Consider the following 24,013-nt stretch of genomic DNA (forward strand, 5'->3'; position numbering starts at 1 on the left):
ATAGATGTGGAGTTGAAACTACTGCGGCAAGCTGATTCAGTATTGTCCGACCTGTCAGGACATTGTAGGCTGAGCTTACATCTACTACGATATAGTCTACATTAAGTGTCTTTGATCGGGCTCCCTTTCTATAGGTTGTGTGTAGTGAAATATATCCAAGCGGTTGGAGTGGAGTATCTCCTACTCCAAACAAGCTGTTCGGATATGCTCTAAGCTCTTTTTCCTGTAGGCCAAGTTTGTCGAAAACGGATTTAAACAAGATATCCGTCCAGCTTCCTTGGTCCACCAGTGTTCGGTGGAGATTAGCGTCAGCCAATATGATGGTAATGACCATGGGATCGTCATGTCCCGGGATGATGCCTGTCGCGTCCTCTTTGGTGAAAGTAATAGTAGGGAGGTCGGGTGATCCTTCTCCTCCTTCGACATGGTATACTTCTTTAAGGTTCCTTTTGCGAGATGACTTGAGATCCCCCCTCCTACGAATCCTCCGTTTATCATATGAACGTGCCTCTCCGGGGTGTGAGGTGGTCATTTAACTCATCCGACCTCTTCGTCCCTTCTTCTGTTTCTGGGCTCATCTAATATGTTGGCTAAATATCGATCTAGTCGTCCATCTCTTACTAATTTCTCTATAACATTTTTTAAGTCGAAGAACTCGTTGGTAGGATGTCCATAGATTCAGTGGTATTCACAATATTCTGTCCGATTTTCTCCTCCTTTTTTTCTTTTGATTGGGCGAGGTGGTGGGATCTTCTCAGTGTGGCATACTTCTCGGTAAACCTCCACAAGAGACACCCGAAGAGAAGTGTAATTGTGGTATTCTTTAGCCTTCTCTCCATGTTGATCTTCTTTTTTCTTGGACTCTTTAACCTTATCCCGGGAGGAGTAGGAGAACTCGGATTTTGAGGTCTCTCCTAGTCGAGAGTTTTCCTCCATGTTAATGTACTTCTCTACTCGTTCTTGCACTTCATTCAGAGATGTTGGATATTTCTTTGATATGGAGTGCCTAAAAGGTCCTTCCCGCAGGCCGTTGATGAGACCTATGATGGCTGCTTCTGTTGTTAGATTTTGTATATCCAGGCATGCTTTGTTGAATCTTTCCATGTAGCTACGACGGCTTTCCTGATCTCCTTGTTTAATTTCCAGCAAGCTTGGAGTGTGTTTGGCTTTATCCTTCTGGATGGAGAACCTGGCGAGGAACTTTTTAGCAAAGTCGTCAAAACTTGTAATGGATTTTGGAGGTAAACTGTCGAACCACTTTATTGCTGTCTTTGTTAGGGTAGTCGGGAAGGCTTTCCATCGAATGGCGTCTGAGGCGTCAGTGAGATATATTCTGCTTCTAAAATTGCTGAGGTGATGGCTTGGATCGGAGGTACCGTCATATGGGGTCATGTCGGGAGCTTTGAAATCCTTTGGAACTTTAGCTTTCATGATTTCTTTGGTGAAGGGATCTTAATCTTTGTGGGGGTTGTCATTGTGACCGATTTGAGTGGTTTTTGTTTTTAGATCTGCCTCGAGCTTATCCTCTAGTTCTCGGCGTCGCCTAGTTTCTCTTTGAAGGTCCCTCTCGGCTTCCCGTTGATGCTCGACTTCTTTTTCAAGTTATTTGAGACTATCTTGTTGAGCTTGTAGTGCCTCCATAATTTTTGCACTTGGCGAATTCTTGTCTTTATTTGGTTGAGATGCATCTTTTGATGTGGTGTCTACGTTCTTATGTGGCGTCCTATTCTCTAGATCAGAGTCGTGGTCATTGTCAAGGTTGTCCGCCATGATGGTGGGATGACTTTCAGGTTCCCTAGCAACGGCACCAATGTTCCGAGGGTTACCTGAAACTGTGATGTGTGGAAAACGATCCAACACAAAACTCACCGGCAAGTGTACCGGGTCGCATCAAGTAATAATAACTCACATGAGTGAGGTCGATCCCACAGGGATTGAAGGATTGAGCAATTTTAGTTTAGTGGTTGATTTAGTCAAGCGAATCAAGTTTTGGTTGAGTGGGTTGTATTTAATAGAAGATGAATTGCTTGAAATGTAAAGGGAGAGGGGAAATTGCAGTAAATTAAAGAACAGGAAAGTAAAATAGACTGAATCTTAAAGAACAAGAAAGTAAATGACTGAAACTTAAAGTGCAAGAAATGTAAATTGCAGTAACTTAAATGGCAAGAAATATAAATTGCTTGAATGTAAAAGGGATTTGAGGACTGGGATTGCAGAATCTAAACAAAGAGAAAGTAAATTGCAACAATTGATAGAACAGAAATTGAATTGGAAGCAATGAGAATTCAAACAGAAAATGAAATTAAAATGCAGCTGGGTTCACAGAAGAACCAAAAGTAAAATGGGGTCTCAGGTCTCAAGAGACTAGGTAGCAGAGCCTAGATCTCTATTTGCCTTCCCAGATCCAAGTTCACAAAGCAATTGACAAGGAATTGAAGAAGAAGCAGTAAAGAGAATATAAATTGATTCAATTATGCAGAAAAGTAACTAAAGAGTTCTTGAGTGGAGATTGAGACAGAATTTCCTCAATTCTTAACACCCAAGAATCAAAACAAGGAAATTAAAAAGACCCAAGCAAGAATGAGGAAGAAGAGAGATCAATTCTCCTCCCCAATTCTCTGAAATCTTGGCGTAATTTCTCAAGGAAAGTTACAAAAGCTCAAAGAAAGTGTAAAATTCAAGGCAAAGCAAAAGGTAAGTCAAAAGGTGAAGTAAAAGTTCTAATTTCATCAAACTAGCTCCTATTTATACACTTTCTATTCTTGGATTTTGGGATTTGGATGGGCTTTTGATTTGGTGAAGAAATGAATTAAAATGGGGTTTTAATTTGAATTTTCGGCCCATGAAAAGTTGCTCCCAGGAGGCTGCCCTGCCCTTGCGGAGGGCAGGGCAGGATTTAGTGCATGTTGGTGCGGCTTTGGTGCGGCCTGGTGCATGTTGGTGTGCAAAACGCTGCCCTGCCCGCGCCAAGGGCAGGGCAGGAAAAGTTGATGCGCCAGAATTTGCTTTGGTGCGCTGTTGGTGCTGCCAGAATCAAGAATTGGTGCGCCAGAATTTGCCTTGGTGCATAGGATGCTGCCCTGCTGATGAGCGGATAATTTGTATGCTTTTTGGCATTGTTTTTAGTATGTTTTTAGTATCTTTTAGTTAGTTTTTAGTATATTTTTATTAGTTTTTAATTAAAAATCACTTTTCTGGACTTTACTATGAGTTTGTGTGTTTTTCTGTGATTTCAGGTATTTTCTGACTGAAATTGAGGGTCCTGAGCAAAAATCTGATCCAGAGACTGAAAAGGACTGCAGATGCTGTTGGATTCTGACCTCCCTGCACTCGAAGTGGATTTTCTGGAGCTACAGAAGCCCAATTGGCGCGCTCTCAACGGCGTTGGAAAGTAGACATCCTGGGCTTTCCAGCAATATATGATAGTCCATACTTTGCCCAAGATTTGATGGCCCAAACCGGCGTTCAAAGTCACCCCAAGAATTCCCAGCGTTAAACGCCGGAACTGGCACCTAATTGGGAGTTAAACGCCCAAACTGGATTAAAAGCTGGCGTTTAACTCCAGAAAACGTCTCTACACGAAATTCCTTCATTGCTCAGCCCAAGCACACACCAAGTGGGCCCGGAAGTGGATTTTTATGTCATTTACTCATCTATGTACACCCTAGACTACTAGTTTTCTATATATAGGACCTTTTACTATTGTATTTTCATCTATCTTTTGATCATGTTTTGATGATTGAACCCTCATTGGGAGGCTGGCCATTCGGCCATGCCTAGACCTTGTTCTTATGTATTTTCAACGGTGGAGTTTCTACACACCATAGATTAAGGTGTGGAGCTCTGCTGTACCTCGAGTATTAATGCAATTACTATTGTTCTTCTATTCAATTCCGCTTGTTCTTTGTCCAAGATATCACTTGTTCTTCAACTTGATGAAGGTGATGATTGACACTCATCATCATTCTCACCTATGAACAAGGTGACTGACAACCATTCTTGTTCTACAAGCATCCGAGGCTCTAGTGAATATCTCTTGGATTCTTCGGAATCTTCGTGGTATAGGCAGGACCTGATGGCGGCATTCAAGAGAATCCGGAAGGTCTAAACCTTGTCTGTGGTATTCTGAGTAGGATTCAATGATTGAATGACTGTGACGTGCTTCAAACTCCTAGCAGGCGGGGCGTCTGGTGACAGATGCAAAAGTATCGATGGATATTATTCCGGCCTGACCGAGAACCGACAGCTGAATTCCGCTATGCCGTGACAGGACATATGCAATCGCTTTCACTGAGAGGATGGGAGGTAGCTGCTGACAACAGTGAGACCCTACACGAGCTTGCCATGGAAAGGAGTAAGAAAGGATTGGATGAAGGCTGTAGGAAAGCAGAGAGACGGAAGGGAAGGCATCTTCATACACTTGTCTGAAGCTCATACACCAATGATATACATAAGTATCACTATCTTTATCTTCTATGTTATTTTCGTTCATCACCATATATATCTGAGTTTGCCTGACTAAGATTTACAAGATGACCATAGCTTGCTTCATTACTAACAATCTCCGTGGGATCGACCCTTACTCACGTAAGGTTTATTACTTGGACGACCCAGTGCACTTGCTGGTTAGTTGTGCGAAGTTGTGTAATGCCATGGTATTGAGCGCACCAAGTTTTTGGAGCCATTACCAGGGATTATGAGAGTTGTGAAAAAGTATAGTTCACAATTTCGCCGACCAAGTTTTTGGCGCCGTTGCCGGGGATTGTTCTTGTGTATGGACAACTGACGGTTCATCTTGTTGCTTAGATTAGGTATTTTTTTTTCAGAGTTCTTAAGAATGAATTCTAGTGTTTCAAGGTGATGTTCTTATCATCACCAAAGCTGATTGATTCTCATCAATTTAGCTCTTAAATGCAATGTCCTGCTGAAGCTTAGCCGGCCATGTCTAATTCCTTTAGACTAAAGCTTTAGACTAACATTGCATGATTCCTGGAATTCTCATTAAGAATTTTGATACCTTTATTTTTCTTTTCACTTAATTTTCGAAAAAAGCCAAAAAAATTACAAAATCATAAAATCCAAAAATATTTCTTGTTTGAGTCTAGAGTCTCATCTTAAGTTTGGTGTCAATTGCATGTTTCTATTCTTCTTGCATTTTTTCAAATTTATGCATGTGTCTTCATTAATCTTCAAGTTGTTCTTGATGATTTTCTTGTTTTGATCTTTGAATTCTCTTGACTTGAGTGTTTTGTGTGTCTCATATGCATTAGTGTCAGTAGTGTTCAAATTGCTAAGTTTGGTGTCTTGCATGCATTGTTATTTGATTCTTGTTGCATTTTAATTTTTCCTTATTATTAAAAATCCAAAAATATTTTTAATTTGTGTCTTTTCAAGTCAATAATACAAGAGAATTGAAGATTCAGAACATACTGCAGAGGAATCACACAGAAAAAGCTGGGCATTCAAAAATGCCCAGTGAAGAAGACAGACTGGCGTTTAAACGCCAGCCAGGGTGCCTGGCTGGGCGTTTAACGCCCAAAAGGGTAGTAGTTTGGGCGTTAAACGCCAGAATGTGCACATTCTGGGCGTTTAACGCCAGGATGGTGCTAGGGGAAGATTTTGTTTTCAAAATCAATTTTTTTTTTCAAGTTTTCAAAGTTTTTCAAAATCAAATCTTTTTCAAATCATATCTTTTCAATCAAATGTTTTCAAAATCAATTTCTTTCCTTTTTCAAAGATACTTACTAACAATTAATGATTTGATTGAACATTTTTTGCCTATTCTGTTAAGGAAGGTTTTATGTTTGATTCATATCTTTTCTTGTTAGGCAAGTCATTAATTCTTAAAATCATATCTTTTCAAATTATTTTCAAATAAAATCTTTTAAAATTGTTTTCAAATCATATCCTCTCAATCACATCTTTTTAAAACCATAACTTTTCAATCAAATCTTTTTCAATCACATCTTTTTCAAAATAAGTTTTCAATCATATCTTTTTGATTTCTAATTTCAAATCTTTTTCAAAAATCACTTGATTCTTTTTCTATTCTTAGTTTTTGAGAATCAATTAGTGTTTTTCAAAATGTTTTCAAAATCTTTTACTTAAATTTTCGAAAATTACTTCCCTTCTTCTCACATCCTTCTACTTTTGGACTAACACTATCCCTTAATGCAAAATTCGAACTCCATCTTCTTTGATAAGTTCGAATTTTCTACTTCTGTCTTCTATTCCTCTTCTTCCTCTGACACCTCAAGGAATCTCTATACTGTGACATAGAGGATTCCATATTTTCTTGTTCTCTTCTTCTTCATATGAGCAGGAACAAGGACAAAGGCATTTTTGTTGAAGCTGACCCTGAACCTGAAAGGACCTTGAAGCGAAAGCTAAGAGAAGCTAAGGCTCAACTCTCTTTAGAGGACCTGACCGAATTCTTCAAAGAAGAAGAACACATGGCAGCCGAAAACAACAACAATGCCAACAATGCAAGGAAGGTGCTGGGTGACTTTACTGCACCTACTCCTGATTTCTATGGGAGAAGCATCTCTATCCCTGCCATTGGAGCAAACAACTTTGAGCTAAAGCCTCAATTAGTTTCTCTAATGCAACAGAATTGCAAGTTCCATGGACTTCCAATGGAAGATCCTCATCAGTTTTTAGCTGAGTTCTTGCAAATCTGTGACACAGTCAAGACTAATGGGGTTGACCCTGAGGTCTATAGACTGATGCTATTCCCTTTTGCTGTAAGAGACAGAGCTCGGACATGGTTGGACTCTCAACCTAAGGAAAGCCTGGACTCTTGGGAAAAGCTAGTCAATGCCTTCTTGGCAAAGTTCTTTCCACCACAAAGATGGAGTAAGCTTAGAGTGGAAGTCCAAACCTTCAGACAGAAGGATGGAGAATCCCTCTATGAAGCTTGGGAAAGATACAAACAATTAATCAGAAGATGTCCTTCAGACATGCTTTCTGAATGGAGCATCATAGGTATTTTCTATGATGGTCTCTCTGAACTATCCAAGATGTCTTTGGATAGCTCTGCTGGAGGATCTCTTCATCTGAAGAAGACGCCTGCAGAAGCTCAAGAATTGATTGAAATGGTTGCAAATAACCAATTCATGTACACTTCTGAAAGAAATCCTGTGAACAATGGGACTAGTCAGAAGAAAGGAGTTCTTGAGATTGACACTCTGAATGCCATATTGGCTCAGAACAAGATATTGACTCAACAAGTCAATTTGATTTCTCAAAGTCTGTCTGGAATGCAAAATGCACCAAGCAGTACTAAGGAAGCTTCATCTGAGGAAGAAGCCTATGATCCTGAGAACCCTTCAATGGAAGAGGTGAATTACCTAGGAGAACCCTATGGAAACACCTACAATTCTCCATGGAGAAATCACCCCAATTTCTCATGGAAGAATCAAGAGAGACCTCAACAAGGTTTCAATAACAATAATGGTGGAAGAAACAGGTTTAGCAATGGCAAGCCTTTTCCATCATCTTCTCAGCAACAGACAGAGAGTTCTAAGCAGAATACTTCTGACTTAGCAACAATGGTCTCTGATCTAATAAAGACCACTCAAAGTTTCATGAATGAAACAAGGTCCTCCATCAGAAATTTGGAAGGACAAGTGGGTCAGCTGAGCAAGAAAGTTACTGAACTCCCTCCAAGTACTCTTCCAAGTAATACAGAAGAAAATCCAAAAGGAGAGTGCAAAGCCATAGACATGGCCGAATATGGAGAGGAAAGAGAGGAGGAGGACGCCACTGAGGAAGACCTCAGTGGGCGTGTACCAATCTCCTCTGAGTTCCTCAATGAGGACCAATGGGAATCTGAGGCTCAAAATGAGACCATAGAGATTCTATTGGACTTACTTCTGCCATTCATGAGCTCTGATGAGTATTCTTCCTCTGAAGAGGATGAGTATGTCACTGAAGAGCAAGTTGCTAAATACCTTGAAGCAATCATGAAGCTAAATGACAAGTTATTTGGAAATGAGACTTGGGAGGATGAACCACCTTTGCTCACCAAAGAACTGGATGACTTGTCTAGGCAGAAACTGCCTCAAAAGAGGCAGGATCCTGGGAAGTTTTCTATACCTTGTACCATAGGCACCATGACCTTCAAGAAGGCCTTGTGTGACTTAGGGTCAAGTGTAAACCTCATGCCCCTCTCTGTAATGGAGAAATTAGGGATCTTTGAGGTGCAAGCTGCAAGAATCTCATTAGAGATGGCAGACAATTCAAGAAAACAAGCTCATGGACTTGTAGAGAATGTTTTGGTGAAGATTGAAGACCATTACATCCCTACTGATTTCATAGTCCTAGAGACTGGGAAGTGCATGGATGAATCCATCATCCTTGGCAGACCCTTCCTAGCCACAGCAAAGGCTGTGATTGATGTTGATAGAGGAGAGTTGATCATTCAAGTGAATGAAGAATCCTTGGTGTTTAAGGCCCAAGGACATCCCTCTATCATCATGGAGAGGAAGCATGAAGAGCTTCTCTCAAAACAGAGCCAAGCAGAGCCCCCACAGTCAAACTCTAAGTTTGGTGTTGGGAGGCCACAACCAAACTCTAAGTTTGGTGTTGAACCCCCACATTCAAACTCTAAGTTTGGTGTTGGGAGGTTCCAACACGGTTCTGAGTATTTCTGAGGCTCCATGAGAGTCCTCTGTCAAGCTAATGACATTAAAGAAGCGCTTGTTGGGAGGCAACCCAATGTTTTATAGTTAACTATTTTCTTTTGTTATTTTATCTTTTTGTAGGTTGATGATCATAAGAAGTCACAAAATCCATTGAAAAAGCAAAAACAGAATGAAAAACAGGAAGAAAAACAGCACACCCTGGAGGAAGAAGCTGCTGGCGTTTAAACGCCAGTAAGCCTAGCAGTTGGGCGTTTAACGCCCAGTCTGGCACCATTCTGGGCGTTTAACGCCAGAAAGGGGCACCAGACTGGCGTTAAACGCCAGAAAAGGGCTACAACCTGGCGTTAAACGCCAGGAATGGGCACCAGCCCGGCGTTTAACGCCAGAAATGGCTCAAAACGTGGATTTTGATGCCATTTGGTGCAGGGATGACTTTTCCTTGACACCTCAGGATCTGTGGACCCCACAGGATCCCCACCAACCCCACCACTCTCTCTCTTCTTCTTCACCCATTCACCAATCACCTCAACATCTCTTTCTCTTCACCACTCACATCCATCCTTCATAAGACACCACTTCTTCCCCTTATGGCCGAACCACAAAGCCATCTCCCTCTCCTCCATTTCTTCTTCTTCTACTCTCTTCTTTCTTCTTTTGCTCGAGGACGAGCAAACCTTTTAAGTTTGGTGTGGTAAAAGCATTGCTTTTTGTTTTTCCATAACCATTTATGGCATCCAAAGCCGGTTCAACTGAGAAGGCATGACCTCAAGCCCATCACTAAGAAGAAGATGGAGCAAACAAGAGACCCCTCTCATCAAGAAATCCCTGAGATACCTCAAGGGATGCACTTTCCTCCACAAGACTATTGGGAGCAACTAAACACCTCCCTAGGAGAATTGAGTTCCAACATGGGACAACTAAGGGTAGAGTACCAAGAACATGCCATCCTCCTCCATGAAATTAGAGAAGATCAAAGGATCATGAGAGAGGAGCAACAAAGACAAGGAAGAGACATTAAGGAGCTCAAGCACTCCATAGGATCTTCAAGAGAAAGAAAGAGCCGCCATCACTAAGGTGGACCCGTTCTTTAATCTCCTTGTTCTTTATTTTTCCGTTTTTCGAATTTTAGTGCTTTATGTTTATCCATGTTTGTGTCTTATGATCATTAGTGTCTTAGTGTCTATGCCTTAAAGCTATGAATATGAATCCATCACCTTTCTTAAATGAAAACTGTTTTTATCACAAAAGAACAAGAAGTACAGGATTTCAAATTCATCTTTAAAACTAGCTTAATTAGTTTGATGTGGTGGCAATGCTTTTGTTTTCTGAATGTATGCTTGAACAGTGCATATGCCTTTTGAATTTGTGGTTCATGAATGTTAAAGTTGTTGGCTCTTGAAAGAATAATGAAAAAGGAGACATGTTACTGAGGATCTGAAAAATCATAAAAATGATTCTTGAAGCAAGAAAAAGCAGTGAATACAAAAAAAAAAAAAAAAAAAAAAAAAAGAAGAGAAACAGAAAAACGAAAAAAAAAAAGAAAGAAAAAGAAAAGAAAAGAAAAGAAAGAAATAAAGTTGTGATCCAAGGCAAAAAGAGTGTGCTTAAGAACCCTGGACACCTCTAATTGGGGACTTTAGCAAAGCTGAGTCACAATCTGAAAAGGTTCACCCAATTATGTGTCTGTGGCATGTATGTATCCGGTGGTAATACTGGAAGACAGAGTGCTTTGGGCCACAGCCAAGACTCAATAAGTAGCTGTGTTCAAGAATCATCATACTTAACTAGGAGAATCAATAACACTATCTGGATTCTAAGTTCCTAAAGAAGCCAATCATTCTGAACCTCAGAGGATAAAGTGAGATGCCAAAACTGTTTGGAGGCAAAAAGCTACTAGTCCCGCTCATCTAATTTGGAGCTATGTTTCATTGATAATTTGGAGTCTATAGTATATTCTCTTCTTTTTATCTCATTTGATTTTCAGTTGCTTGGGGACAAGCAACAATTTAAGTTTGGTGTTGTGATGAGCGGATAATTTGTATGCTTTTTGGCATTGTTTTTAGTATGTTTTTAGTATCTTTTAGTTAGTTTTTAGTATATTTTTATTAGTTTTTAATTAAAAATCACTTTTCTGGACTTTACTATGAGTTTGTGTGTTTTTCTGTGATTTCAGGTATTTTCTGACTGAAATTGAGGGTCCTGAGCAAAAATCTGATCCAGAGACTGAAAAGGACTGCAGATGCTGTTGGATTCTGACCTCCCTGCACTCGAAGTGGATTTTCTGGAGCTACAGAAGCCCAATTGGCGCGCTCTCAACGGCGTTGGAAAGTAGACATCCTGGGCTTTCCAGCAATATATGATAGTCCATACTTTGCCCAAGATTTGATGGCCCAAACCGGCGTTCAAAGTCACCCCAAGAATTCCCAGCGTTAAACGCCGGAACTGGCACCTAATTGGGAGTTAAACGCCCAAACTGGATTAAAAGCTGGCGTTTAACTCCAGAAAACGTCTCTACACGAAATTCCTTCATTGCTCAGCCCAAGCACACACCAAGTGGGCCCGGAAGTGGATTTTTATGTCATTTACTCATCTATGTACACCCTAGACTACTAGTTTTCTATATATAGGACCTTTTACTATTGTATTTTCATCTATCTTTTGATCATGTTTTGATGATTGAACCCTCATTGGGAGGCTGGCCATTCGGCCATGCCTAGACCTTGTTCTTATGTATTTTCAACGGTGGAGTTTCTACACACCATAGATTAAGGTGTGGAGCTCTGCTGTACCTCGAGTATTAATGCAATTACTATTGTTCTTCTATTCAATTCCGCTTGTTCTTTGTCCAAGATATCACTTGTTCTTCAACTTGATGAAGGTGATGATTGACACTCATCATCATTCTCACCTATGAACAAGGTGACTGACAACCATTCTTGTTCTACAAGCATCCGAGGCTCTAGTGAATATCTCTTGGATTCTTCGGAATCTTCGTGGTATAGGCAGGACCTGATGGCGGCATTCAAGAGAATCCGGAAGGTCTAAACCTTGTCTGTGGTATTCTGAGTAGGATTCAATGATTGAATGACTGTGACGTGCTTCAAACTCCTAGCAGGCGGGGCGTCTGGTGACAGATGCAAAAGTATCGATGGATATTATTCCGGCCTGACCGAGAACCGACAGCTGAATTCCGCTATGCCGTGACAGGACATATGCAATCGCTTTCACTGAGAGGATGGGAGGTAGCTGCTGACAACATTGAGACCCTACACGAGCTTGCCATGGAAAGGAGTAAGAAAGGATTGGATGAAGGCTGTAGGAAAGCAGAGAGACGGAAGGGAAGGCATCTTCATACACTTGTCTGAAGCTCATACACCAATGATATACATAAGTATCACTATCTTTATCTTCTATGTTATTTTCGTTCATCACCATATATATCTGAGTTTGCCTGACTAAGATTTACAAGATGACCATAGCTTGCTTCATTACTAACAATCTCCGTGGGATCGACCCTTACTCACGTAAGGTTTATTACTTGGACGACCCAGTGCACTTGCTGGTTAGTTGTGCGAAGTTGTGTAATGCCATGGTATTGAGCGCACCAAGTTTTTGGAGCCATTACCAGGGATTATGAGAGTTGTGAAAAAGTATAGTTCACAATTTCGCCGACCACCTGCCCTCGCGGAGGGCAGGACAGAAAAAATTGGTGCTGCCAGGATTGAGTGTGGTGCGCGCTGGTGCTGCCAGGAGAGTGATTTGGTGCGCCAGAAATGTCTCTTGGTGCGCCAGATCCATGCACCAACAAAATGCTGCCCTGCCCTCGCGGAGGGCAGGGCAGTGTTTCCACTTTGATGTCCCGTGTTCGAAACACGGCTGGAACATACGCTCAATTAATTTCCTTGGTTTCTTGGCACGGCACTCATCCTTAGTTCCTTGCTTCTTCCTTGTTCCGTGTTCGATTCTTGTGGCATGCATGGGTGACATTTTTCCTTTGATTTTCTTCCTTGGTGAGCCCGATACTGCCCTTGTGGAGGGCAGGGCAAGGTTCTCTTTTTCTTGGTTCCAAGGCACAATTTTGTGCTCTGTCCTTGTAGTGGGCAGGGCAGAGTTGCCTTCCTTGCTTGGTTCCCTTATGTTGCCCTCCTAGAGGGCAGTGTGCCCTTGTGGAGGGCAATGTTTGCCTCCCCTTTGCATGCGGCACACTTCCTCTTGCTTTGACCACACTTTCCTTTCCTTGGGCTACACTTCTTAGGCCACGCTTTTCCTTTTCTTTTCTTTTCTTCACCTGTAATAAACCAAAACAACCACTCCAAGTATCACTAAATTCAAGAGGCTTATAAATCAATTAAAATTCAATTAAAATTAGCTTAAACCTCATGGATTAACATTAATTTCATGGTGGTTGCTTGATTTAGAGAAGTTATGCATTTTCACTCCAAATCACTTACTTAGGATGCAAGAAAGTGCATCAATGCTAACAAAACAAGTGAAATTAGCTTGAAAAATGGGTATATGATAACTTGTCATCAAACTGCAGGTCGATCTCGGACGAGATCTGCGGTGGTGGTCGGAATGGTCGTGTCCGACTTGTTAGACTTGGTGGTGCTGTTGATCCTTCGTCATCGGAGGGTGGTGGTACCTGCAAGAGACTCCGATGTTTAAGTTAGCACGTGCTTTAGGCAGGTTTTTAGTAGAAACAGAGTATGAGTTATACCTGGGTGCTCCAGTGTATTTATAATAGTGTGGAGTGACCTTTCTGGAGATAAGATAGTTATCTTATCTTATCTTTGAGTGTAGTCATCTTATCTTTAAGGGGAACCGCCTTTTATCTTTCTAAGCTTCAGCTGCCTTTAGATTTGGGCTGGGTTCCTTCGTCTGGGCCTCTTTTGGGCTTCTCTAGTAATTTGGCCGAGCTCTATGAGAAAAGGTCGAGAACTTCCGGGCCTGAAGAGGTTGGTCTACTTGTCCTTTAATCAGCCCGGGTCGTACAGCTCGACCCAGGGCATGAACACCTAGGCTAGTGACCCATAGGATAGGTTTGGATTTGAATAATGGTATGTGATGATTTGTTGATGATTTGATGATTATCGAGTTTGATTATAATGATTAATAATGATATGATGAGAATGAATGATTTGTGAAGTTGAGAAGTGATTTATATACATACATATATATATATATATATGATATTGATGTTGATGAATTGGTAATGTAGTTGGAAAATTGTTAATGAGGATTGATGTATGTGATATATTGAGGTTGATGTTGTGGATGAGGAAAATTGAATGAAAAATATAGTAAGTTTGGTGTAATATGGCATAGAGGGTAATTTTGATGAAATGTGGAGTTTGGATTTGGTTGACTTGGTTTTGGTTGGGTTGTACAATGAAATTGTGGAAATTGTGATTATGGGTAAAAATTGGTTGTTTAATGAACTTGGTCAAATCATAACTTTTGCCTCGGTTTTCAAAATTGAGTAAAATTTTATTAGAATGAAAGCTTATTGAAAACCCTTTAATTTGATGCAAAGTTTGTAAAATTTGGAATTTTGTAAAGGGAGTTATGATCATTCAAAGTTGTTGTTAAAAATATGAAATTCTGCAAAGTTGCAGAATTTCAGGATTTCTGATACGTGCGCATGCACAGCCTTGTGCAAAGGCACAATCCTGCAAAATTCTTATTCTGTGCGGGCGCACAAACCTGTGTGTACGCACAGGCAGGAAAAGGCTCTCTACTTGCAGCGTTAGCACAACTTGTGCGCGTGCACATCAATGAAGAATTACGACCTGTGCGCACGCACAAGTCGGGAAGGGTCGTCAGTTTGGGGCGCTCGCACAACTTGTGCGAGTGAACAGGCTTGTAAACTTTAGTAAGTGTGCGTACGCACAGCTTTGTGCACACGCACACTTTCAAAATCTTCCTTGGCATGCGCACACACACCCTTGTACGGACGCACACGCCCTATTTTACAATTTTAAACTTTGTTTTCAACTATTTCACTTTCCCAACAAGGTTGTAAGCTTATATAACACCATTTTAAGGCTTTTGGGCTTAATTTTGAGTATGGGAATATGGGAGATAGGTGATGAGCGGATATTTTATACGCTTTTTGGTGGTATTTTCATATAGTTTTTAGCATGTTTAATTCACTTTTTATTATGTTTTTATTAGTTTTTACGGAAAAATCAAATTTCTGGACTCTACTATGAGTTTGTGTGTTTTTTTGTGATTTCAGGTATTTTCTGGCTGAAATTGAGCCTGAGCAAAAATCTGATTCAGAGGCTAAGAGATGACTGCAGATGCTGTTGGATTCTGGCCTTCTTGCACTCGAAATAGACTTTCTGGAGCTACCAAAGCCCAATTGGCACGCTCTCAAATGTGTTGGAAAGTAGACATCCCAGGATTTCCAGCAATATATAATAGCCCATACTTTACCCGAGTATTGACGATGAAAACTGGCATTTAAACGCCAACTTCCTGCCCTATTCTGGCATTAAACTCCATAACAGAGTTACAAGCTATAGTCAAACGCCCAAACTGGCACCAAAGCTAGCGTTTAACTCCAAGAAAAGTCTCTACACGTGAAAGCTTCAATGCTCAGCCAAAACACACACCAAGTGGACCCCGGAAGTGGATTTTTGCACTATCTATCTTAGTTTACTCATTTTCTGTAAACCTAGGTTACTAGTTTAGTATAAAAACTACTTTTAGAGATTCATTTTGTTCCCCATGACATTTTACATCTGAATTTGTATCTTCTACGATATGAGTCTCTAAACCCCATGGTTAGGGGTAAGGAGCTCTGCTGTGTCTCGATGGATTAATGCAATTACAACTGTTTCTCATTCAATCACGCTTGTTTCTATTCTAAGATATTCATTTGCACTTCAACATGATGAATGTGATGATCCGTAACACTCATCACCATTCTCAACCTATGAATGCGTGCCTGACAACCACTTCCGTTCTACCTTAGATTGAATGTATATATCTTGGGTTCCTGGTTCACGAGTTTGACTGACTCTCCTAACAACAGAGCATTCAAATCCGTGAGATCAGAGTCTTCGTGGTATAAGCTAGAATCAATTGGCAGCATTCCTGAGATCCAGAAAGTTGATAAACCACTATCTCATGGTTTATATTGTATTTAATGAGTGGTTTTATCAAGCTTTTCACCCACTTATTCATAGGATTTGCATGATTTTACAATTCCTTCCTAGTTTAGTTCTATGATTGAAAACATGCTTCTTTGGTCTTAATTTAGCTAATCTTGATCCTCTCTTATTACCATTCGATGCCTTGATCTGTGTGTTAAGTGTTTCAGGCTTCATAGGGCAGGAATGGCTTAGAGAATGAAGAGGAAGCGTGCAAAAATGAAAGGAACACAAGGAATTGAGGAGATGACCAGCGAGAAGTCACGCGGTCGCATGGCTTACTCGACCGCGCGAAATGGAAGAAATCAGAGTGACGCATTCGCATGCCTGACGCGACCGTGCGGATTGGAAGCTGCACGAACGACGCGAATGCGTGGACGACGTGCACGCGTGTTACAAAAAACGCTGAGTGACACGATCGCGTGGACGACGCAGATGCGTGACGTGCGCGATCTGCAGAATTACAAAAGTCGCTGGCAGAGATTCTGGGCCGCATTTTAACCCAGTTTTTGGCCCAGAAACACAGATTAAAGTCAGGGAACATGCAGAGACTCAACAGGCTTTTCATAATTCATAATTTTTAGTTTAGATGTAGTTTTTAGAGAGAGAGGTTCTCTCCTCTCTCTTAGGATTTAGGATTTGGATTTCTCTTAAAGGATTTAGGATTTCAACTCTTCATCAGGTTCAATATTCCTTTTACTTTATATTTCTCTTCTATTTTGAGATACTTTAATGCTTTTATTTATGTTTGATTTATGTTGCCCAATTGGCTTATGAATATTTTCCATGTTAGATTTGACTACTTTGAATGAATGTTATTTGAGGTATTCCAGATATTTATGATTTTAATTTAGTTTTCTACATTCCTGGCTTTGGTTAAGAAATCTGTAACTCTTGAGTTATCAAACTCAATGTGATCGATAATCGCTATCTTTGCTAATTAGCTTGAACTTCTATAATCCCAATCTTTTTCTAGGAATTAACTAGGATTTGAAGATCAAACTAATTAGCCACTTGACCTTCCTTCGCACCAGCAGAGGTTAACTAAGTGGAATTAAGATTCAATTTTCATCATCATTGATAAGGATAACTAGGATAGGACTTCAGATTCCTCAAACCTTGCCAAGACTTTATTTTACAGTCATTTATTTATTTTACTTGTCATTTATCATACTTGTTCCTCATTCTCAAAACCCCCAATTTACAAAACTCATAACCAATAATAAGAACACACCTCCCTGCAATTCCTTGAGAAGACGACCCGTGGTTTAAATACTTTGGTTATCAATTTATTTAGGGGTTTGTTACTTGTGACAACCAAAACGTTTGTAAGAAAGGACTTTTGTTGGTTTAGAAGCTATACTTGCAACGGGAATTTATTCTGAATTCTAGACCACGCAAAAGTTCTCTCTTCAAAATGGCGCCGTTGCCGGAGAATTGCAAACGTGTGCCTTATTATTGGTTATTGTAAATATTTTTAAAAAAAAATATTTTCAGATTTTAAAAAAATTTTTTATCTTATCTTATCCTTTTTCAAAAATTATATCTTTTTCAAAATATTTTCTTTTTGTTAGTTTTTGTTTTTATTTTCTTCTACTACTATGAACTCTCACCCCTTTGGCTATGAGTCTGGTTACAACTATGTTGCAGGAAGAGGAAGCTATAACAGGAATATGCATCAAGGTCAAAGCAATCAAAGATGGACGGAGCCAAGAGCATCTGATCAACCCTTTAGGCAACAACACCTTCCAAGATATCACAGACAAAGACCATTCTACAATGCATACCAAGCTGATAGATATGGTGGACCGCCTAGTAGCTACCGACAAGCCCCACCGTATGCTCAGAGACCATCCTCACAACATAACTTTGAAGCACCATACTCACAAGCCCCTTTCCACCAAACACCTCCATATGACCCTAATCCTTATCCACCACACCAACCACCTTATGAGCCAAATGAACCATACATAGAACCACCTTCTTACCATGAACCCTTTCTCCCGACAAATGAACCCCCCTATCCACCCCAAACCCCCATGGAGAGCGCACTTGCCTCTATGACTAGTCTCACCTCTACTCTTCAAGCACTTATACCCCGCATGGGCCAACCTTCTACCCACAATATTCAACCCTCAAGCTCCAATGCACTTCCATCTCAACCACATAATGATCCACCCATCCCATCACCTCCATCCATGGAAGAGCACTAACATCCATCAATCCAAGAGCAACATGATCCCACTGATACTATTGACATGGAACAACAAAAAGAGGATCATCTTCACAAATCCATACTTCATAAGGAGCTAGTGGAGGCACTAAAGGTGAAGGTAGTAGAGACCCTTAAAGTTAACAGCGCGATTGAAGAACTAGTGAAAGAAGACAACAAGGAGGATTTTGTACTTGAAGGTGAAGAAATAGTCGAACAAGAAATCATCAAGGATGAATACGATTTCATACTTAAACACTTGGATCAAGCAATAAATCGATTACCTTTCTGATGTTCGGACATTCAAGGAACCCCCATGGCTTCATGTGGAGAATCTACTGAAGAACGTAGCAGGAAGGAGAAGTTAGGCATTCCGATGGATAGTGAGTAGCACGATTTGGTATTGGAACAAGTGGATGAAGCCGGAATTCTTGAAGAAAAAGAAGAGGCAGTGGTTGAAGACTTAGGAGATGCTGAACCTCCATGGGAAAGTCCAGTTATAGAGCCTCCTTCAAAGACGTTTAAAACTGATGTTGAGGAGGGTGTACAACCTCCAAGGCATCTCATGATTGAAGACTTTGAAGGGGATGGTCAAGAGATAGATTCAATTATTAATGAATTCTTATCTACATTTGAATCCTCTCCCATTGGACTTGACATGGAGATTAAAGAAGAAGAATCACAACCTCCCATGCCCTTGGTAAAGAATGAAGAAGAGATTGAATTGGAAGAAAGCTACCAAGAGGAAGAGGTTGAAATTGAAGAAGCTTACAAAGAGGTGAAAGTTGTCAGAGAAGAGCACAAGGGAGTGGAGCTTGCAAATTCATTAGAAATATCTCTCCCCAGACCATTACCGTCTAACACAATGTTCAAGTGGGTAAAATTCCTATCCTTATCCTTTACTTTCCCACTTGAATATGGGCTACTAGAGACGGACGGTCAGCTTAGATCTCTTTGTGGCATTAAGAGTAAGAGGAAGATGGTCAGTGGTAAGAATTATCCTGCAAAGTTCAGTATAATTGGAAACTCAAAGTTTAAATGCAAAGGTTGGTATAGAGCTCAACTAAATGGGTCTATGAAGTTGTTTGGCCACTTTAGTGAGAATTCAGATTGCTTGCCACCCGGTTGGAACACTAATGATCAACAAGAAGACAGGTGCAAAAGTAAGGTTTGGGACCCCGTAATTCAATCTAGAAATCAATACTCTTGGGGCCTTGTCACTTGCTATAGCTTGATTGAAGGCTTTCTGCGCTTAGTTTGGGATCCCGGAGGCTACTGGAAGTACAAACATTGGTGGGGATTCCTGGATCAGTACAAGCATAAGCCACCGTAACAGGGAGCTCACCAAATGTCCAACTTAAGGACTTTAACTAAAAGTGCTAGGTGGGAGACAACCCACGATGGTATGGTCATTCTTTTTCAATTTAATTCTATTTTGTTTTATTTGTTTTTAAGTTTTACCTTTTTCTATTGAACCTGGAATTGTTCATAACATCCGCATTTGCATTGCATTTTGCATTTTTCCATGTTAAAAAAAAAATTTCGCACGCGATGCGACAGCGTCGCTGACGCGTCCGCGTCGCAGGTGCTTAAGGGAGAAACGAAAAGTGAACAGAGAGTCACGTGAGAGCGTGGCTGGAGGCGTGCCTTTGGCACAAATTGATCTACGCGACCGCATCGCTAATGCGTCCGTGTCATGTGGGAAAAATACCTCCTATGCATCCGCGTCACCCACGCGAACGCGTGCCCTGTAAATCGACGTAAAAAGGGTGTATGGCCGAAAGTTGAGTTGGATCGTGGCTGGACTCGTGCTGGAAGCACAAGCCTTACCACGCAGACGCATGGCTGACGCATTCGCGTCAGATCCCTATAATGGCCATTCACGCGATCGCGTCGACCACGTGACCGCGTCACCCTGGAATTTGGCAATAATGAATTTGAACAGAGAGTTGTGCGAACGCGAGGCTGCCCTCGCGCCAGTAGCACAAATGCATCACGCGTCCGCGTGACCGATGCGACTGCGTCGATTAACTTAAAGCGCAAGTCACACGAACGCGTCCCCCACGCGTCCGCGTCGCTTGCGCTGCACAACTTATCCAAAGCAGCCAAATATCTTATCTTTTCTTCCCTAATTCTTTTCTTCCTTTCTTATTTCTTTTCTTCTTTCTTCTTCCTTTTCTTACTTTCTTCTTCTCATCCCTCTTCACTTCCATTTAATTTATTTGCATAGCTTCATTCATTGCATTATCTTCATTGGTGTTAAAAATTTATTTATTTTACTTGTGGATTATTCAAAGAATTGTTTGACAATTATATAATTTTTTTTAAAAAGGTTGCTTGCATGTTCAACTGAATACTTTCAATAACTTATTTACCATGCATGCTATGTGTTTGTGAAAAAGCCCGTATGGCATCATGTACTACTTTTATGTTATCCTACTACTCTAATGCCTGTTTTTCACAAAACCCTTTCCACATTTTATTTTTAATTATAATTGTCAATACAAATGTGATTGTCGGTTTGTTACGAGTAATAATACATTTTTAATCTTTGATGCTTGATCTATGCTACTCATGCCCTTGCCGGCATGCTAATAAACATCTTGCATCCAATACTCCCCATGCCTTGCTATATTTCCATTGATGAACTGATCACATGGAATCGCGACCATGTCTTTCATTCACTATTTTCCTTACTTGGCATGATTATCACTTGTACCACCCTCCTCTTTGCTCTATCCCTTTGACTTCATGTCCTTTTCTCTTCCCCCTTTTTCAGGCTGGCCACCAGAACGGGTAACGAGAACGCCTCTACAACGAGCAACAATTCAGGAACCACAACCCCCGTCACCTGCACATCTTTACATGCACCAAGGACAGTGCAATCCTGAAGTGTGGGGAGGTCGATACCGATCTCCACGGGTAAGTTAGCCCCTTCTTAACACCAATTTTTGTTTTTCATTGTTGCATTTGCATGTTTGGTTGCATGTTTGTTTGATTTTGTGCATATATTACCATTACTTGGTTGAAGTAATATTTTCTTTTTCAAGAAACTTTTTATAGTATTTCACTAATTTAAATTAAAAACTTAAAAAAAAACCTGTATGAAGAAATATTATTTTGGAACATAGTTTAAAGCTCGAACACACAAAACCAGTGAGATTTTGAGCCTATTTGATTGGTTGCATTTTATCAACCAATATATTTTATTTTTGTGTGTGATTCTCTCTAAAATTGTAATCTTTGTCTTGCTTAATTCTATATTTCCACTGTTTGATGTATGCATGCACTTATATGATTGAGGCCTTGTTTCACTGAGCTTACATACCCATATGGCCTTACCTTTTATTATCCTTTGCAAACCTATGTTGAGCCTATTTTACCCCTTGTTCTTTACATTAGCTCATCACTAACTCTAAGCGAAAAACAATAACGTCCTTAATTTGAATCCTTGATTAGCTTAGACTAGTGAGAATCCTCATGAATTAAGTGTAGGGAAAAGTGGGTTTGGAAATGTTTGGTTTGGGAATTGAGTATGTTAGACTTTGTGTGAAAATATGAAAAATGTTAAAAACATGTTTATACATTCAAAACCTTAATCATATGCATTAAGAAAAAAAAAAGAAAAAAAAGAGTGAAAAAGAAAAAAAAGCAAATAATAAAAAGGGGACAAAATGCCCCAAAGTAAGTGTTGGTATCAATGCATATGTACTAAACTCAAATTTAGGATGCATGAATATGTGAAAAACACGGTTAATGGGAAGTTAGATGTTGTATTTTAATTAAATGGATTGTCTTAAGTTAGGTGGAAAGTTTATGTTAATTAAGGATTCAGATTTTAGTCCACTTGGCCAAATACAATCCTACCTTGACCCTAACCCCATTACAACCCTTAAAAGACCTCTTGATTTGTGTATTGGTGCATTATATTTTTGTTGATTGTTAGATGAAGAGCAAGCTATAGAAAGCAAGATTAGTAGAGAATTGAGAGAATTGACCCTAGACACTTGAGAGTTAGAGTGATATACACTACCAGTAAGGGTTCAGCGCTCAATTCTATGTTCCCTGCTTTCATGAGCTATCTTTTTCTTGCAAGTTATTTGTATTGTATTTTGTGATTTGAATTAGTGAAATCCAGCTAATATTTATTATTGAAAGATCTATTTACTTTTTTACCAAGTAGGTAGAATCATTTTAGCATGTAGTTGCATTCACATTCATAGGTTGTATTGCATGAGTCTTGCCTTTCCCTACTCATTTATTTAGTCTCCTTGAGCTTAGCATGAGGACATGCTAATGATTAAGTGTGGGGAGGTTGATAAACCACTATCTCATGGTTTATATTGTATTTAATTGAGTGGTTTTATCAAGCTTTTCACCCACTTATTCATAGGATTTGCATGATTTTACAACACCTTTATAGTTTAGTTCTATGACTGAAAACATGCTTCTTTGGTCTTAATTTAGCTAATCTTAATTCTCTCTTATTACCATTCGATGCCTTGATCTGTGTGTTAAGTTTTTTAGGCTTCATAGGGCAGGAAAGGCTTAGAGAATGAAGAGGAAGCATGCAAAAATGGAAGGAACATAAGGAATTGAGCAGATGACCAGCGAGAAGTCACGCGGTCGCATAACTCATGCGACCGCGTGAAATGGAAGAAATTATAGTGATGCGTTCACATGCCTGACGCGACCGCGCAGATTGGAAGCTGCACGAACGACGCGAATGCGTGGACGACGTGCACGCGTGGTACGAAAAATGCTGAGTGACTGGTGCACGAAATTGTGATCATCAATGGCGCCATCAACATGGTACGCTCAATTGCAATCTCAACTCTTTATCACAACTCGCACAACTAACCAGCAAGTGCACTGGGTCGTCCAAGTAATAAACCTTACGCGAGTAAGGGTCGATCCCACAGAGATTGTTAGTATGAAGCAAGCTATGGTCATCTTGTAAATCTCAATCAGGCAAATTCAAATGGTTATGAATGATTGATGATTAAAAGATAAATAAAACATAAGATAAAGATAGAGATACTTATGTAATTCATTAGTGAGAATTTCAGATAAGCGTATGGAGATGCTTTGTCCTTTCCGTCTCTCTGCTTTTCTACTGTCTTCATCCAATCCTTCTTACTCCTTTCCGTGGCAAGTTGTATGTTGGGCATCACCGTTGTCAGTGGCTATAGTACCGTCTTCTCAGTGAAAATGTTCAACGTGCTCTGTCACAGCACGGCTAATCATCTATCGGTTCTCAATCAGGTTGGAATAGAATCCAGTGATTCTTTTGCGTTTGTCACTAACGCCCAGCCTTCAGGAGTTTGAAGCTCGTCACAGTCATTCAATCATTAAATCCTACTCAGAATACCACAGACAAGGTTTAGACCTTCCGAATTCTCTTGAATGCCGCCATCAATTCTAGCTTATACCACGAAGATTTCGATTAAGGGATCCAAGAGATATCCACTCAATCTAAGGTAGAATGGAGGTGGTTGTCAGGCACACGTTCATAGGTGAGAATGATGATGAGTGTCACAGATCATCACATTCATCAAGTTGAAGAACAAGTGATATCTTGGAACAAGAATAAGCTGAATTGAATAGAAGAACAATAGTAATTGCATTGATACTCGAGGTACAGCAGAGCTCCACACCTTAATCTATGGTGTGTAGAAACTCACGGCCATGCCTAGACCTTGTTCTTATGTATTTTCAATGGTGGAGTTTCTACACACCATAGATTAAGGTGTGGAGCTCTGCTGTACCTCGAGTATTAATGCAATTACTATTGTTCTTCTATTCAATTCAGCTTGTTCTTATTCCAAGATATCACTTGTTCTTCAACTTGATGAATGTGATGATCCGTGACACTCATCATCATTCTCACCTATGAACGTGTGACCGTTAATCACCTCTGTTCTACCTTAGATTTGGTGGATATCTCTTGGGTTCTTTAACCGGAATCTTCGTGGTATAAGCTAGAATTGATGACTGCA

The 24,013-nt window shown here is 40.2% G+C and overlaps 1 non-coding gene across 1 annotated transcript; it reads right to left on the reverse strand.

Annotated features, from left to right (window-relative positions):
- Positions 1–6,857: 6,857 nt before the first annotated feature.
- On the reverse strand, positions 6,858–6,965 carry LOC130984103 (small nucleolar RNA R71). The gene has a single exon (XR_009088059.1). It is a non-coding gene; the product is annotated as a small nucleolar RNA R71 (small nucleolar RNA).
- Between the last annotated feature and the right edge of the window lie 17,048 nt (positions 6,966–24,013).

Source organism: Arachis stenosperma, chromosome 5 (assembly GCF_014773155.1).
Source record: "Arachis stenosperma cultivar V10309 chromosome 5, arast.V10309.gnm1.PFL2, whole genome shotgun sequence".
Classification (NCBI taxonomy): Eukaryota; Viridiplantae; Streptophyta; class Magnoliopsida; order Fabales; family Fabaceae; genus Arachis; species Arachis stenosperma.